Here is an 18,753-nt window from a genome sequence, read left to right as displayed (position 1 = left end):
CTAAGGTTGAAATAGAAATCACCCTTTGAGATGAAAATGTAAACAATCCACAGAGTCTCCTCCTGGCTGACTCTGGGATCTAGAGAAAAGCAAGAAAAACCAGAGGAGATATTTTAGGGAAACTTTCCACTATAACCCCAAACACCTACTTCATGGGTCACCTCAAGGATTAGAAGAGGAAATGTGTGGGAAGCACTGCGCCTGGTGCATAGGACTTATATGTTCAATGTTCCTTCTCCATTCTACCCTCCTCTTCCCAAGTCTTGGCACCTGGATGGACCTTGAGTGCCTCAGGGAAATAAAAAAGAAGCAATAATGTCAGATCCTGGGTAGCCTGAAGCTCAGCGCTGCAACCGGACCTCCTCCCTTTCTGTAAGTAGAGACCCCATGGGATTCAAGTGCCAGCGCCCAGCAGCGGGCCAATACGTGTTCCTGAGCGTGTTGCATGGAAGTAAGTGGCCTCATCCCCAGGGTTCTCCTGGAGTTTGATTTCTCACACTCAAACCAACAGAGAAAAGCAAGTTAGGGAAGCCTGAGTGGGGCTTCAGAGAATTAGGAACAAGCTCTTCCCTGCCCATCCCTGTCCCCGGCTGTTGCCTCATCGCCTACTGAAATGCAGGCCAGGGAAGCAGCCAGCGCCCAGTACAGCAGCTGCCTTATAAGGACATTCGCCAGGCCTGCCAGGTGTGTCATCCCTGGGCCCGCAAGGAGACCAGTGACGTCCCCCGTGAGTCAAGGCTGGGTGGGTGAAGTGGCCCCAGAAAGCCTCATGGGTGGCAAGTGAGAGTTTTCCCTCCCTCCTTCCATGTTTCCATATGTTTTAGATTATTATCTCATTTACCTTTGCAACTGGAGAAACAGAGAAAGGATTTTTTGATTACAAGAAGTACTCATAAGCTATTGCTTCGGGAACAAAAGAAAGTCTCGCTGCTGGGTTTTTGTTGTTGTTGTTTTTTGGCAAGAGTAGGGGGGAGAGGACACGAAGAAAATGTAGTTCTGCGGAGAGATCCCCTTGAGAATGAACACAGGGCAGCCCCTGCAAGGCAAAGTAGTACTGAGGGAGAGCCGGCCTCAACCGGGGGTTGGGGGGCTGCTGGGACCCCCCACTTCCTCCTGTTGCCTCCCAACAAAGACAAGCCAGGGATGGGCAGGGAGCCTTGGGGGGACAGTGGGCCTTCTGAATTATATGCAGGCAGAGGAAGAGGTTGTGGGCCTGCCCAGAGGTGGCGTGGAGTTGTACTTAAGACAGAAGGTTTTGAAATCATACAGATCTGGGTGTGAATCCTGACTGTGCTGCTTTCACTGGGTGAACCTGAGCAAGTTAATTAGTCTTTGTAAGTCTTGACTGCCCCCTGTGTGAAGTAGTTGTTCATTTAACAAATACCTACGTAGCACTTCCCAATGCTTTCCTTGCATCAACTCATTGAATTTTCATAACCAACCTAGAAAGCAGACTCTACTCTTCTCCCACTTTTATAGGTGAGGAAAGTGACTTGCCCACAGTCACGCAGCTGGTCATTGGCACAACCAAAATTCAACCCCAGATTTGACCACCACCAGGGCCCATGCCCCTAAGTGCTAAGCTTTGCTGCCGAGAGTTTATAATTGTGCACCCTTCACCTGCTAGGAGGATTAAGTGGCCCAGGGCACTAAAAGCTCTTACCATCATGCCCAGTGCGTGGTTAATGTTCAGTGAACATGACCTGTCATTACCCATTATCTAAGGGGTGAAAGATTACCTAGAAGCAGATCCTGAGATAAAGGTGCTAGTGCAAGTGATTAGAAAGGTCAGCCCTTGGAAGAAACTGGTGCGAGAGTGGGGGAAGCAAGCAGGGAGCTGGAGAGAGCCAAGGCTGCGAGATTTCAGAAGTGTCCCAAGGGCGGGACTTGTGAGCTTGTCTCTATTGAGGTGGTGCTGAGTGTTCCACTCACTAAGTCTGAGTCCTTGGCTAATGGGTACCCCGAGGAAATGGAAACAGCGAGGCCCTTCTGGGCTCTGGGTTTGTAGGCAAAACCATCTAATCATCGGCCCACAGCCTTCCAAAGGGAGTTGCAGGTATGGGACTATTCGAAGAAACACATCAGAAGGCAGGTGCCCCCACCATTGCAGCTGAGCCAGAGGCTGGATTGAATTTCACCATCTCCCTCCTCTCGTCTCCCACTCCGGATTCCCCTCCTCTCTGCCTGCACTTGTGCTGGTCTGGATGGCCTGCTTGCTGAGGTGACATAGACTTTTAACCCTGGAGGGTCTGGACCCCTGGTTACCAAGTCCTTATCAGGTGTGGTTGCTATCTTGCCCATCTACAACGAGAGCTGGGCACCGAGACATATCCCACAGGACCCCCTGAGTTCCAAACCTATTCCTCCCCATCCCCACGATGCAGCAGCAGTCCTGCCTCCTCATGATGACCAGAGGCAATCACTCTGCCTTGTTGGGTATATGCATTGTCCCCATTTCTGCCACCATGGCAACTCTATTCACAGACCCATGATGTCAGCACTGGGGTGATTGAGAGCAGGCCGCTCGATATCTAAGTGTCAAATCATCCTGTTTCCCTGGTTATTGAGTCTGATTCTCTAGTAGATTCTCTGCTGGGCACTCAGGTATAACAATTTCTACACTTCAGGCCCCCTCTGTGTACTCTTCTGTATCACCTCAACCCTGATCTTCTGGTCTTGCTCCTTCCAGAGCCTGACCAGGCAGCCAAACCACTTACCATAGCTCAGGACTCACAATATAGTTGTACCTAAAGCCATTTGTCTCTCTTCACAAACTGGATGACAAGGTACTCTTCTCCTGTGTCACCTCACCCCTGATCTTCTGGCCTTGTTCCTTCCAGGGCCCTGACCAGGCAGCCAAACCACTTACCACCTTCTCTTTGCAGAGTCCCCTGATTGGAGCTGTGACATTAATGCAGTCTAGTCTCGGCTCACACCAGGGTATCTGGTGAAGCCCTTCATGAACTGGGCCTGGATTTTCTGTTTCTCGTCTGCCAAGAGGCACCGATGCAGTGGGAAAAGGTGATATGTGAGTCTGGTCAAATTAATCAGTTGGCTCCCTCATACCCTCTGGACCTGCTCCCTCATACCCTCTGGACCTGCTCAGGTCCAGTCCTGATAAGGCTGGACCACCCCAACCTCATGTCGGCCTATGATACACAGCTCTAGATGCAAAGCTATTTGGTGACTTCTGACAAGATGTTCAGTCTCTCCCCATGTTCAGAAGCCTACCCAACACTTGCCTTTCAGAAAGTGCAGACTTTTTTGCTGCAGACAGCATGCCCCTGCTCCAGAACTCAGAGATCCACACTGCAACTGTCCAAATACAACTTGCCAGATACACATGGTACTCCTATTTGTCACAGATACCTCCTGCCCAGGGGATTTTTTTTCCAGTTTATGGAGCCCAAGTGGCAAGGCTACATGTGCCACAACCTGGACAAGAGCCCTCTCTCATTCTGGGACCAAGTCAAAATTGCCAGCTGTTTGAGTCCTCGGATAAATGGGATGGAGCTGCATTCCCAGCCCTAGCGGGACTTTGAGAGTTGAGAGCATCAGCCTGTTCTGAACACTAATATCTTGGAAATGGATGGCACTGCCTCTTGTTTTTTTTTTTTTTTTTTTTTTTTAATGGCACTGCCTCTTGTAATGTTAGAATGAGCAACAGAGCTGGCACAGAACCCTAGGGAAAATCAGGAGGGGGAGAGGGAGTGTGGGAGACTAAGAATCCTGGGACAGATGCCGCTCTCTACAGGCTCTGAGTTGTCACGGTGGTGAGTCAAAACCAATTTAAGACTCACTCTTCAGCTCACTTAGTGAACCAAACTCAACACTTTCCAGTATGGCCACTCAGTTTGCTATGCCAGTCTAAACTTGGGAGCGTGGGGAATCCAGTACTTCTGCTTCCCATGCCATGGCCCCAACCCAGGCAAATTGTGTTTCTGCGCACTCCAGTTCCTTATGGTCAGAGCAACCAGCCTCCACGTGTGTGGTGTCCCTGCCCCTGGGTTCACTCTGTGACTTTTGCACAATCCCAACTAGCCCTCTACTTCCCCTCGCTCTGTTTCTTCATCCTTTGCACAGCCCCAAGGGAGCATATTATGTAGAGGAAAAGAAAACACACCCTTTAAGTATTCACGCTTTCTTTGAAATGAGGCACATCTGCCAGCTGCCCAAGGTTTCTGGCGGGGGGTCAGGCAGGTTAGGCTTGTCTGATGACTGGTCCACCAGACAAGTGTGTTTGGCCCTCGCCTAACAGAGAAGTTATTTTCGGCAAACGTTAAGGGGGATTTACTCTCATCCAGGATGATCCATTTTCCCACTATTTCAGCTGCCTTCCCAAAGCCCTTCTACTCTGGTCCAAATCACACTCGGGGAAATTAACTGTTCACTGTCGTTATTATCAGTTGTGTCCCCAGTTATATTAGAGACTACCCAAGGAGGCCAGAGGCCGTGATGTTACTTCTCTTGGAGCCCCCGAGTGCCCGGGCCTGGGTTGCATCCTGGGAGGCCTTTGGTGAAGTGAAGTGAATCCAGGAATGCAGCACCCTGGGACCCGCACGCCTCCTCCTTACAAACAGGCCTCCTCCCACTACCCCCCCGCCCCGGTCCCCAGCAGCATGTCCAATCACCCAGCCCACTGATGGCAGAAATAGGATCATTGCACAAGGAAGTGAAGAGACACAGAACAGTGACTGGCCAAGGGCATGACCTTTGCCAGACCCCATGTGAACTTGAGCAAGCTACCATGCCTCTGTTTCCTTTTCTATAAGACAGATGGCTAGGGGGCCACGGCTCAGGGCTGATTAGAAGAACAAGTAGGTGGATGGATGGAAAGTTCATGGCACAAGGCCTGGAGTGGAATGAGTGCTCAGGAACATTTATCAAGAGGAGAAATTTAACTTCAAAAGAAAACCATAGAAACTCAATGAAGTGTTTGGCACTTCTAAGCATGTAGCACAGTTTTGTGAAATAGCTTGACATTTCCAATTTAACTCTACCCAGAATGCAGTCGGGAATGGGGTCTTTGGGCTCCCTGAGCACAAGACAGTTCCCCTCTGAGAGAAGGACCCACCAGGCTCTGAACCTTGTCTGAACACTGACACTGAAATGTGCCTCGGCCGCACAGTGACCTGCACCCAGCTGGCGGCCAGGAATGGAGACGTGCAGTTATGCAACCAGAGGCAGGATGGAGAAGTGGGCTTCACCACGTTGGGAAGGAAGGGCAGCAAAGTTCACAAGAGCAAAGCTTTTCCCTGTTGACAAACGCTGTCCTGCCGTGGCCTTGCTTGGTGCAGGTTGGTGGGAGGTGAGGGGCCTCGGCGCCCGGAGCCCTTCCCACACCCACACCTGGCCTGGGCTGTGTCCCCTCAGCTTCTCTGCTGAGTTCTTCATTATGTTTATGCCACCTCCATGCATTCTCGTCCTCATCCTCCTGCCCGTCATGGTGAGCTTCTCCTGTTTCCAGAACCTCAGCAACAGGCGCATCCTTATTCTCTTCTATCATCGTTGATGTTTTTATCATATAGGCTCCATGCACCTGTCTGTTCGTTTGTTGGGTGCTTTACGGTATGATTGCATTAACCCAGAGTTCGAGGTCTGCTCGGGGCTTGTATCTGGGTGGCACGCTGTGGGCAGCGGCCTAGCTGACGCTTCACATCCGAAGCACTTCACATGTATGAACTCCTATTTTATCTTTCAAACAACTTTAGCAGCTTGCATTCGATCATTATCCTCATGTCACAGCTGCAGAAAGCAGTGCGGAGAGGCGAAGTGGGCCGCCCAAGGATCCCCAGCTGGCAAGGAGCGGAGCTAAGATGTGAGAGAGCAGCTCCTGCCTCCAGCACCCATGTTCCTACCACGGCAGCACGCTGCCTTGGTGAAACAAAACAAAACACACACACAGAACATGGAAAATGATCGTTCCAGGAGGCAGCGCAGTAATTTAGTGATTACCTTTAGGGGTAGTTACTAGGTACTAGACAAGGGATAGAAATCGGAAAGGGACGGGGGCGGCGAGGGGTCCTAGGGTTCGGGCAGTGGTCCACTCACGACCTGGGTGGTGGTCACACGGGAGGTCATTGGCAGTTGGTTGAACTACAGGGGTCCCTCATGCAATGCCTATTATGGAGGAGTAGAGCGTGAGGGCACCAAGCCTTGTGACTGCGCCTACATTATTTAGGGGTTGACTTCTCAGCCTCCTCCGTTCCATAGTGCAGTGGGGTCCCCTGCTGCATGCTGTGGAGACTCCGCACCACGAAGCCTTCGGAGGGGAAATTACCTCCTGAGCCCTGAAGGAGCCAGAGTGCCTAAAAGGGCTCATGTTGTCTTGTCTAAGTAACTGCCATCCTGGGCTCCCTAATCCCTGGGGCCTGGCCCTGAAAGTAGGGGCAAGGGCTTCTTCTAAACTTCCACAGGGGAGCTGAGAGGTCCCTCGGAATTCTTCCAGAAAAATCTACCAGGAGGCCCAGGGCCGTGCCAGTCTGGGAGGAAAGGGCAGGGCCTCTAGTCCTCCATGCTCTCATCTTGTCTGACCTGTGACCTCCCAGTGCCTTGAACCTCACCTCCACACCATCTGAGGCCCAGACGGGGACAGCAACCTCAGATCTCTGCCTCCTCAGAGCCCTCTGACTGGTGACAAAAAGCCAGTGTCCACTTCTGCCCAGAATGCAGTTCTACATTTTTCATGGGATTTTCAAGTGGTAAAGCACGGGACTCAAGTCTGCAGTGGGTGGAATCCTACCACGTTACTGTGTTCTTTTCATTGCTCCTCACTCCTTGTGGGGGGCCCCCACGGTGTCATACCTCCTGGGAGGAATGACTTGTGGCTTTGGGGAGAGTCTGTCTCTACCACGCTTCAGGGTTCTGGCACTGGTATGCTGATGATGACTCCAGAATTCCCCTTCCCTCCCCGAAACAGCCTTTAAAGTCCAGCTTGCCTCCCAGCTCCCCCTCATGGTTCCATCCCTGTAAACTGAGCAGTCAGCAGAGTCCTGTCTCCTCCCCACCCCCTCACTCCCCAGCCAGCTCAGCCTCTCCCAGGACACTCACTCCCACATCAGCATCCCGCAGGCCTCCCTGCTGACCGTCTAACACTCCCCATCTTTCTAATACTCACTAGACACTAACATCTCCAGAGCATCTATGACACGGCAGACACAATGTCATTATCTCATTGAATTCCCATTAAATATAGCTCCTGGCACATGAGAGGGGTTCCTTAAGTGTTTCTGGACTGGATGCATCCTCACAACAATCTTTCGTGGGAGATTTTATTAATCTCTCATTGCATAGATGAGAAAAGTAAGGCTCAGGGATGTTAAATAACCAGCCCAAGTTTAGACACAAGTTAAACACAATGACAAGTTTAGAGCTGGGATTCCAAAGCAGATCTATTTCTAGAACTCATGTATTCACCCCATTGGTTTGTTGCAATTTATTGGTTCACTCAAAAAATATTAATCCAGTATCTTCTATGTGCCAGGAACTATTCTAGGTAGAGGGGGTACAGCAGAAAATAAAATAGACAAAACCTCTGCCTTCTAGAGCTTACATTCTAATGAGGGAGACAGGCAATAACTGTGATAAATAAGAAACATTTATCGTATGAGATTAACAGGGGTAAGAGCTAATGAAAAATAAAGAAGGGAAGGAAAGTGTAGGGGTATCATTTTAGATGGGGTGAGCAGGAAATCTTTACAGAGAAGGGGATAGGTGAATAAAGACCCAAAAGTAGTGAGGGAGACAAGTCCTCAGAAATGCAGAAGAACAGTAACACGTGCAAAGGCCCTGAGGCAGGAGGGTTCTGGGTGAGTTCTGGCAACACTGAGGAGGTCAACGGGGTTATAGCAGAGTCACTGAGGGAAAGAGGACTGGGAGCTCGGAGACTAGCAGGGCCAGTTCACACTGGGCCTTACGACATTGTACAGAGTGATATGACCACCGAGTGCCATGGAACTCACTGGAGGTTGTGAACAGAGGCATGCCATGTTCTGATATGGCTTTTAACAGTAATCTTCTTAGAAGATTACTCTCGCTATTGGTGGAGACTTGAGAAAAAGCAAGACAAACTCATCAGCAAAGAGACCAGCTAGAAGGCTGTGGCAAAAATCCAGATAAGATGTTACGGTGGCTTGGATTGGGCTGGTAGCAGTGGAGCTGGTAGGAGATGGTAGATTCGGGATATGGTTTTAAGATGGTGCCAACGGGATTCCAGACCCCTCTACCCAGCTGCAAGTCCCCTGGCACCTCAGACACATCATGCCTGAAACTGAACTCATTTTCCTCCCCCAGGAAATTTTCATCCCTCCCATACCCATCTAGATAGTTGCCCAAGCCAGGTACCTGTACATCGCCCTGATTCCTCTCTCTCGTCCACCTCCCACATCCAGTCGGCCACTTGTCCTGTCCAGTCTACTCTCTCCTTCTTCATCCCAGACTCCTCTGCCTTCACGCAGAACCACATCCCTCTGGCCTGGACTCTGTCAAGTTTCCATCTTCCCATGTGGTCTCAGCCAACTCCACACCGTACCAGATGGATCTTTATGGGAAGCAGACCACATCCATTTAAAACTCTCCAAACACTCTGTGTTGCCTGTTGAATAAAGTCCAAATCCACTGGGCCAAAGCTGTCTAAAGGAAATATAATGCAGGCCAGTTATGTAGCTTGGAATTTTCTAGTAGCCACGGCCTTAAAAGTAAAAAGGAACAGATGGCATTCATGATAAATATGTGAATCGTGCAATGCATTTAAAATACTATTTTAACATGTAATCAGCATACAAAATATTAATGAGGTATTTTATATTCTTTTTTCATGAAGTCTTTGAAATCCAATATGTAGTATATACGCACATCTCAACGCGGACCAGCCGCATGTCAAGGGCTCAGTGGCAATGAGTGCGCACCACGTTGGGCGATGCAGCTCTAGCTGGACAGCTGAAGCCCCTTTCTTCCTGGCTTTTCCTACCTGCCCTGCAGTCTCATCGCTGCCTGCCTTCCACCCCCCTACAACTTGATCCCCGTGCCGGCAGAGCTCGATTCCTTGGAGTGCCCAGGGCATGGCACACCTGACTCCTGCCCTTGCATGGAAGCTCAGCGGTGCTTGCATGGGCTCCACAGATCTGCCCTGCACATCTTCCCCACTCCTCATTCGGGGTCGCCCCATTGGGGCTTGACATTCTCCACGGTGGGAGAACCCACACCATGGAATCAAGGTTCTGGGGAGGGCTGGAGAACCGTTGGTTAAACAGGCATCGGCACATCACTGCTCCCAACACTCCCCTTACAGTGGTCCTTGCTCAACCCTGGTTCAGCCGTAACTTCTCCTCGTTCCTGGTCTGTGTCTGTGTGCACCCCTTCTAGACTTCCAGTTCAGGAAAATAGAGCCTACTTTTCTGCACGCAGTTCTTGGTGTATGATAGAATTCCTCCCTCCTCCTTTGGTTCCTGGTTCCCTGAACATCCTAACGTAATAGCTAGTGTACAGAAGAAGCCATAAAGAGAAAAAATTTAAAATATAAGCTTAGAAATGAGACCTTTCTGGGTTCGAATCGCACCTACTCTACTCACTGGTGGTATGGGCTCAGGCAACATGCCTAACCCTAATGAACACTGGTTTACCTTCCTGAAAACAGGTTGGAAAACATACTCAACCACCAGATTAGTGAGATGATGAAATCACATAACTTGTTTAGTCCAGGGAGTAGCATACACCAAAAACCCATAAAGCTTTGGATATTATTTCACCCTTCAGGATTTATTTATCATCTGTATAAAGTATTTGCTGAAAAAAAAACAAAAAAAAAACAAAAAACAAACAAACAAAAAAAAAAAAAGTATTTGCTGAAAACCTTTTTGTTAGAGTGAATGCTGAAGGAGATTTCAGAAGTTCGTCAATCCCCATTCACAGGGTGTATGAGTCAGAATTCCAGCTGGAGACAGGTGGCACACACACTCAGAGGGCTGACTAAGGAGACTTTATTGAAGGACAGTTTACAAAGGTCTGAGCAGGCTTATGCCTATTGCCGCCTCCAGGACTGATGGTGTGATGAAGAGGGCATCTCCCCGAACCCAGTGAGAACTGTGGCTGCAGGAAAGGTCACACAGTGGGAGCTGCATGTAGCCTTCTCTAAATGGATCTAGCAGCCTTCAAACCATTGTGGAGGAGGTTGGATGGATAACCCACCTCACTTTCCTTCAGTTCTTCTGGAGGACTTCCCACCACTGCTTCCTCTTAACCAAGCCCAACTGCAAGCCCAAGGGCCAGGAGCCTTTGGCAGCCTCTTGGACAATGAATCTGATGGAGAAGGTGTCAGATGGGCTGGAGGCCCAAAAGGAGACTTGAGAACAGAATCTTCGAGTGGCTCTGAACCACATCAACCTACAGGTGTCCAGGCTTGCTAACACACCAGAGATGATAATCATCCATATCGGGCAGCATTTCCTTGATTCGGGCCTTGAAGGATAACATCAGATAACAAGCATCTATACGGGCTGAGTTTGATTACTTTATCTACGAGTCTGTTCTCTCAAACATAAGAAAGCTGATTTCATCCCATAACCCTTCCACTTTGTTGGCATCCATTCATCCTTAGATGTGGGAAGTTCTTTCCGATAACCAACTTAAAAGATTCCCACAACAACAGAAATACTTTGTATCTTAACTAGCTGGATGGGACTGGAGGAGAAAGAGCAGTCATGGGAACAGGGAGTAGAGGCATTCTCTTCAGGGATATGAGCACAGCCTCATCAGAGCAGCTATGAGCAAATGAGACAGAAAAGAAAATTCAATGTGTGGAGCAGGAGAAGAACTGGTATATATGTAATCTTCATTAAGCCACTTCTGTAGTATTTTTACCTATATCACCAAGGTTCTTTTAATTTTTTTCCTATGGTCCTCTTCTTTAGCCTTCTAATCAGCCTCTAAAAATAACCTAACAAATATCCTACTGATCCTAGAACTGTTAAAATGCTGGATTGATCATTTTCCTGTTGGTGTATTCCTGGAAAAAAATTATGTTTTTCTTGGGAAAACCTGGAAGGAGGCTGTAATAATTTTCTGGCTTTATTCTGAAACCTATTTGTCGTCTCCATAAACCTCTTACTCTGGTAAGGATGGTTAGGACCAGGAGATCAGTTTCACTTTCCTATCTATCCTAAAGTATGCTGTTCTGAGTCTTCTGTCCCCCACTAACAATTTCTAGAAGTACTGGCTAGAGCCCATTCCACAGAAAAGAGGTGGGGAAGAGGAAAGGCAGGCAGCAAGGGATCTAGATCCAAGCAATATTTTGATTGGTCGAGTAGAGTGTAAGTCCCCGGGAGGGCAGGGACCACCCATGTCCCTGGTGTCTAGCCTGGCACCTGGTACAAAGCAAGTGCCCATTAAGAATGACTCAATGAATAAATGCACAGTGCATGCTAAACACTTTCAGGTAGGTGATAGTGGAGATCTGATTTTTCACACGGGAAAATGGAAAGCCCAATTATATTTATGTCAGCAGTGGGCAAGGCCTCAACCCCAGGACTTATGGCTTCTAGTGCAGTGCACCCACTAAGGTGTTGCCTCCTTCATGAAACCACTTTGCTTTGCCTTGGCTATCCCCTTCCCAAAGTTCAGCTTTTCAGTAATGAGCCTGGATTATAGGAGCTGGCATGATCAAGAGCCCCTCTTCCCAGAGTTAATTATGCTATGTGTGCTGCTGTCTCTCTCTTGTTGACCTTGCTCCATGGAGCTTCTCCCTCCTGATCTTAAAATCTGCAGCCATTTGGGGGCAATTTGGAGCATGCCCCAGAGACTGCTCTTGGAGTAAACTATTGTTGAGATATTAGAAACTTCGGCTGCTCCGGAGCCACCACCTACCAGCAGTGGTCTCTGTGACCCGGTGGCTTGGCAGTTCCTGGGGCATCCCTGGTCTGAGCGGAAGCCTGGTTAGTTTCCGGCTGCCCTAGGGTACCACGTCAAACTGTTACCTGCTTCCAAACAGTTTCCCTTTCCTCCCTCCAACTTGTCACCACGGGCCCCTAGACACCCCTGGCCTAAACGCCCTAGTGAATGGTGAGGACAGTGCCTTGTTTGAGTTGCCCTCCACCCCACTACCCCCAAGATCAGCGTTTCACTGTCCAGGCTTTCTCCCTCCTGGCAGCCAGACTGACCAGCTCTGGGACCTCTGCTGCCTCTGCTTGTTCTGGTTCCCTTCTCTGCGATAGAGGCAGCCCGGGGGCTGGCAAAGCTGAGAGGCAAACCCTCATCTTTCTGCAGGTCCTTCTCCCCCATTTATAGATGCCACTTTCACAAAGCCTTGACTCTTGTGTGTTGGCCTTGGGACAGTGCCACATTTAAGCACAGGACAATAGCCAAAATGTAATTTAAAAGAAATTTCATTCTCTGCTCGTCCCTTCCATAAGTCATCACAGAAGGGAGACATAGAGAGGGACTCTGAAACATAATGAATTTTCTTTTCTGTCTCATTTGCTCATAGCTGCTCTGTTGGGGCTGTGCCCATATCGCTGAAGAGAACTCCTCTGCTCCCTGTCCCCATGACTGCTCTTTCTCCTCCAGCCCCATTCTCCTCCTTCCTTATGGTTTTCTTGCACAGCTTACCTTGGCTTTCCTCCCAGCAGTAAGGAATCTTACTTCTTTGGAAGTGAGGTGGGGGGAGTTGTCAGGGGTACAGCAATTAAAGAGCTCTCTTTAGAGTACAGCGTTGGCGGGGGGGTTAGCAAACACACAGAAGTATCGGACCTATAGCCTAGACATTTTCTAGAATAGGCATAGCCTCATGATTTCATTATTAGATACCAACATTAGAAATACATTTCTAATTGATCCTTATGACATGTAAGGTGCCCCATCAACTGTTACCATCCCAGCTGGTAACTACCTCTGCAAGCCTCTGAAAAGCAACACCTCTGTGCTCAAGTGCAGATCAGGAACTGGGCTGAGATGAGTTCTAGTTGGACAACTTTATCTGGTAGAGGCAGGGAAGACTGAGACTACATAATGGCTCTACCTGGTGTGCAAGAGCCTATTTACCCATTCTTTCACTTGTTCACTCATTCATTCATTCACTCATTCATTCATTCATTCAACTAACCAACCAAGATTTTCTGTGTAGGCATTATTAGTCTAGCTCTCTACTAGATATGGAAGAGGAAGAGATGCATAAACCTCAGCCTTCACCTCCAAAGAACTCACTTTAAGTTGGAGAGACACATATGTGACCTCATCAGCTGTAACACAGCTGGGTGGTGTTACAGCAGACACAGAAATGGGAGACCGCGGGGCCACTGGAACAGAGTAACTATGTCTGACATGGGTCAGGATATCTCAGTCTAGGAAGGCTTCCCAGAGGCAATATTTGTGCCAGGTCAAAAAAGAAAAGCAGAAATGTTTCAGATGAAGAATGGAGCTCAGGCATTTTGAGCAGAAGGCACAGAATGTGGCAGCATGGTGGCATGAAACGGGATGCTACCTTGGGGAAGAATGAAAAGCTCAGAAGGCATGTGGCATAGTAGTAAGAGAGGATACTGGGAAATACATGAGGGCCAGAATGCAAAGGACCTTGGCCATTTAAATATTTTGGAAGAATACAGAAAAAGTTTAAATTTAGCATACTCCCCATCATTAATTAAAAGTTACAAAAGTAAGATATGATGGGAATTTCCTCTCTGCCCATCCAAAATAACCTCACTGAGGAAACCTCTGCCAAGACTAGAAATTGTTCCTTCTTTTTCCAAAATTTAAACAGGGATTTTTAAATAAATATTTATCACATTAAAAAAAAACTAAAGTATTCTAGAAGTAATTATCTGCAATTTTTTTTTCCAGTTAGTAACAGAGATATTTTTACAGGTCAATTTATACAGAACTATCTTGTTATTTTAAACAGGCAATGAGGAACTCACAAGGACTCTAAATTTGAAGGTGAGTGAATCAGATCTGTTTTATGTGGAGGCTGGACGAGAGAGAAGAGGCCAGGGAGTCAACTCAGGAGGGTAAGCGTAAGAACTCCATTGGAAAGGCCACAAGAATGAGATTTAAGAGCAATTTCTAGGTTAAAATCAGCAGTATTCAGGGACCAGTGATAGACATGCCAAGCAGAGGATCTGGTGAAGGTTCATTTTGTTGTGCGTAATAGAAGCTACTCAGAGCTCTCTTTAGAGTACAGCGTTGGGGGGGGGGGGGTTAGCAAATGTGTCTTCCCCTATATTTACCTGCGGTTCTGTAGCTACTCAGAGTAGCTACAGAAGAAACATTTGGAAGGAAAGATGGAAGAGTGGAACTACAATGTGGCCTGAGGATGTTTTAAATCAGAACTAGAAATCTCGGGATCCCTGGGTGGCGCAGCGGTTTGGCGCCTGCCTTTGGCCCAGGGCGCGATCCTGGAGACCCGGGATCGAATCCCACATCGGGCTCCCGGTGCATGGAGCCTGCTTCTCCCTCCGCCTGTGTCTCTGCCTCTCTCTCTCTCTCTGTGACTATCATAAATAAATAAATAAGTTTAAAAAAAAAAAAAAAGAACTAGAAATCTCTCAGGAGTCAAGATCACTGACTACTCTTTCTAGAGCTTTGGTCTTTCATTCCAACCTGTCTCTGAAGGCTCACCTCGTTGTCCTCTGTCTGCTTTGTGTACTGTGGCTCCTTTAGTTGTACTAGGAGGCTCTACAGAGCAGGCTCCAATATAGAGAGATCGTGTGTGTGTGTGTGTGTGTGTGTGTGTGTGTGTGTTCAAAATTCCCTGGGCAATTTCAACACAGAGCAAAGGTGAGAAACCTCTAGTTGGCATGTGTTCACTGTCTTGAGACACCATTCCCAAGTTCCCAGGAGAGGATGTGATTGGTCCAGACGGGTCAGGGGTTGCTCTGGTCCAGTCAGCTGCATGCATCGCGGAGCACTGTGCAGAACAAACTCGGTGGTAGCTCGGCCTCGAGGACGTGGTAGTGGAAGGGGAGGGAGGGAGTGGCCTGAGACAACAGGATTTTGTGGTTCCACACAGCACAGGCAAATCAGGTTTTGTGTTTACCTCTTGCTCTGTCCCCTAGAGACACAGCCCTGGCCTGAGTGAAAAAATGAGTACTCTGTGTCACTGGCAGGGGTCCCATCACACCCCTCTCTGCCTAAAAGGGCAAAGGGAGCTACTGAGTCCCTGGGCGTCCGTCGCAGGCCTGCCGGGTCCCTCCAGCACAGGGAGCCAGCACCCCCTGAAGCTGCCCCAGTCTCCAGCCACTTAAGCAAGGGGGGATGGCAAAAAGCACGCCTCCTGGGAAGTAGAAGCAGAGGCAAACAGCTGTAAAATGACACTTCATTGGAGTCAGCTTCTTGTTTGTCAGAATGAGTAAGTGGGAGTGAATTGTGCCTTCATAGTTCCACCGCGGTTTGGGGGAGGAAGAGGACCCAGAAAGAACTGACCAGAGGAATCTGATTCCTCCAGGAGGAGGCCACTTAATGTGTCTTCCCCTATATTTACCTGCCGTTGTTAGGCTTCTCCTCCCACTCACCTCAGACACTCTCCTTAAATGGAGAATTCCTCACATAGGGCTTCCACCAGAGGAAGGGAAGTTTGGCGACATTTGAAGGGACTTAGCCCAACCACAAGAGATTTCTGTTTCCTGTTCCTCCAACTCAAAGTCATATTATTCTGGGGAGAACGGCGGCCTTAATATAGCTGCAAACCTCAAGAACAGCCCAGTAGTGGGTTTGAAGCCAGCAACCTCTTTGTGTTTCTGTTTTGCTAGGGTCTTATCTTCCCTTTTAATATCCTACCACCCTTTCAACACTCTTTCCACGCTTCGCCCACTCCGTAATTTATGGATGTGTTTTTGAATGATTTTCTTCAGTTTTGTTTTCACACCTCTGGAAAAGATAAGGGAGTTCGTTGTTACGCCAAGACAGAAAATTTACTTCAGACTCAAAAGACCTTATGGCAAGTTCCAGATCTGCCACTTACTGGTTTTGTAAACCTCAGGCAAATGACTTGGGTTTCCTCCCCCATTCTCCTATGGCTGTGTTTATATTTCTGTTATTCTGTGTATCACATCTCTGTGTCCTAGGAGATTTTAAACTTCTTAAAGCTAAGCTTTTATCTGACTAACAACCACAACGCCTAGCATAGTGCCTGGCACATAGCAGATATCCAAAAAATATTAAAATTTAACCTCTCAGAGCATACCAAATCAAATAAGGCAATTCATGTGTTTTACAAACTGTAAAGAAAAATGAGTGTCTCAAAGCTGTCACGAAACCATTATAAAAATTTGTACAGTTTTTAAAAAATATATATGGTCTATTAAATTAATGTTACTTTGTATTTTGAAACGTTTAGGGTAAGGGATTTGAGGGGAAAGGCTAAGATTTCTCATTTGCAAGGATCTTACTAATCACATGACTTAATCTGTTTCTAGCCTAAGCCTCTGTTCTCCCCTGTGGTGTTTTTTCACTCAATCATATAGTTTAATGGTTGATATATTTGGTTCAAAGGATGATAGCTCTAAACCAGGGTTTCTAAACCTCTGTACTATTGACATTTTGAGCCAGATCCTTCTTTGTTGCGTGGGGTAGGGGGGCTGTCCTGCATATTGTAGGATATTTAGCAGCATCTCTTCCAGTCTCTACCCATTAGATGCCAATATCACTTCCTCCCAGTTGTAAGAATCCAAAATGTCTCTAGACATTGTCAAATATCGAATGGAATGAGGTAGGGGGCAAAATTGCTCTCCTTCCCTTCTCTGTGAGCACTACTTCTCTGAAGTTTTGACTTGGGCTTTTTTTCTCTTTCATCTGCTATTATTAAGTTTCTCAGTATTTTAAATGCATAAGCTCAGGTTACTTAAGCTCTGAGTCCTACTCAAAGCATTTTTTGCTGACTTGGGTTTGAAGATATGCAAGTCCTTCAACACATCTGATTAGTCAGAGAAAATTTCCCAGCTCTTGCCAGAGGAATTCCCTCTTTCTGCTTTACCCTTCCATTCTCAGGGTTGGTACTCCCTTAGTATCTATCCTTTACTCCAAGACTTCAAAGATCAAGCCTACAATTCTATCCTCATTTCTTCTATGGAGCAGGCAGGCTTCTCACCCTTCGGCCTCTGAAGGCCTGACTTCTCAGAGTTCCCCAAGTAGATGGCCCCTCTGTGAGCCTCACTGTACTTAGAGACCCTAGGTCTGTCACATATATACATTTTGGCATGGTCCTTTCATATTACGACAAGGCACAAGTCTCTCTTAAGTGAACTACACTTATCTTCCTTCTTACACTGGTACCTTTGCTCTTTCTCTCCTTTCCTCTGCATTTGGTATCTCCATGGATTTGCCCCAATTCACAGGCCATGACTTAACTTTGCTAACCCTTTGATAACTGGAGCCAATGACAATCCTCTCACTGCAGATGAGATGCCTACTTTCTGCCCCTTCTCCTGCTTACTTACCTTCCTTTGAAGAGCCCGGAAGTTCATGCTCTTGTTTGACATTTATTTTCTCCAACATGCAAAATCTGTTATTAATAGTCTCCACTTGTTTGCCTCTGAACTTGGAAAGCATGGATTTACCAAGTACAGATGCTACCCACTTCTGTGCACACCTGTGATTCTGGCCCTCCATAAATGCCTCTCTCCTTGCTAGAAAGGATACTGTCCCATCAATGGAAAAGGCCCCCTATCATGCACACTGCTTCCCTATCTCCTTGAGAAATCACATTTAGAATGGGACTTGCTGTCATCTGATTGCCTTATGGTCATGTGGGATGCTCAGTGTCTGATATGTAACACTTCTACTTGCTTTTGGAAAGACAGTTTGCTAACTCAAAATTGCTACCTTAATAGAGTAGTATGACTAGCTACTCTTTAAGTTAATATTATGGAAATATTGTGAGTTGACATGTTAGAAGACAAGAGAGTAGTTAATTAGGAGCCCATCTGAAGAGGACATTTGGAAAGGCTGTTTAATGTGTCCAAAATGTTTTAAAATAATTCTCTTCACATTGACAACCACCATCACCACCAGCACTTTGAGTCCCAACTTAGTGCCTACTATATATCATTTAAACCTTGGTGAGGTTTTATTGGAGATAAATATTAGTATACCTGTCTAACAAATGAGGAAAATGAAACTCAGAGGTGTTGTGTGAACTTGACCAAAGGCACACAGTAAAGTAGCAAATTTGAGATCCAGTCCAAAGCCAGATAAAGTGAGATGCTCAATATTACCATAAAGAGCAGAGATTTTGACAAAACTCTGAAGCACAGTAAGATCTTGTCCAATGCCAATAATTATGAAAAACACCTACAAGTATGAAAAACACCCACAAATATAAAAAACACCCACAAGATTAGGGATCAGAAGACCTGGATTTTAATCTGCACTGGACTACTTTCTAGCAGAATGACCATGGACAAACAAAATTACCATGGCTGAGCATCAATTTTCTCATCAAAAATAGAGATTAAGGGCTTTTGTAAATAATTATATTAACTGCTGTTTTACAAAATGGTAGTTTGACCATAAGCATTTCCCAGGAGTCTCATCATTCAATGGTGGGAAGAACCTGGCTTCACTACTCAAGTCGAGTTAGACAGCCATTGCCAAGGCTGTATGAAGGTAATGGTGTTCTCTTTCCCATATCATCAGCGATGACACAGGGAGAGTGACCATGTCAGGCCACGGGGGAGCCTCTCTAGTAGGCTGACCACATTTGGAACACAGACAGGGCCTCTTCTGAGTAACCACAAGGAAAGGACAAACAGACTCTGAGGCACTCCTCCA

The sequence above is a fragment of the Vulpes lagopus genome, chromosome 3, assembly GCF_018345385.1.
Source record: "Vulpes lagopus strain Blue_001 chromosome 3, ASM1834538v1, whole genome shotgun sequence".
Taxonomy (NCBI): Eukaryota; Metazoa; Chordata; class Mammalia; order Carnivora; family Canidae; genus Vulpes; species Vulpes lagopus.
This window is presented reverse-complemented; position numbering follows the sequence as displayed.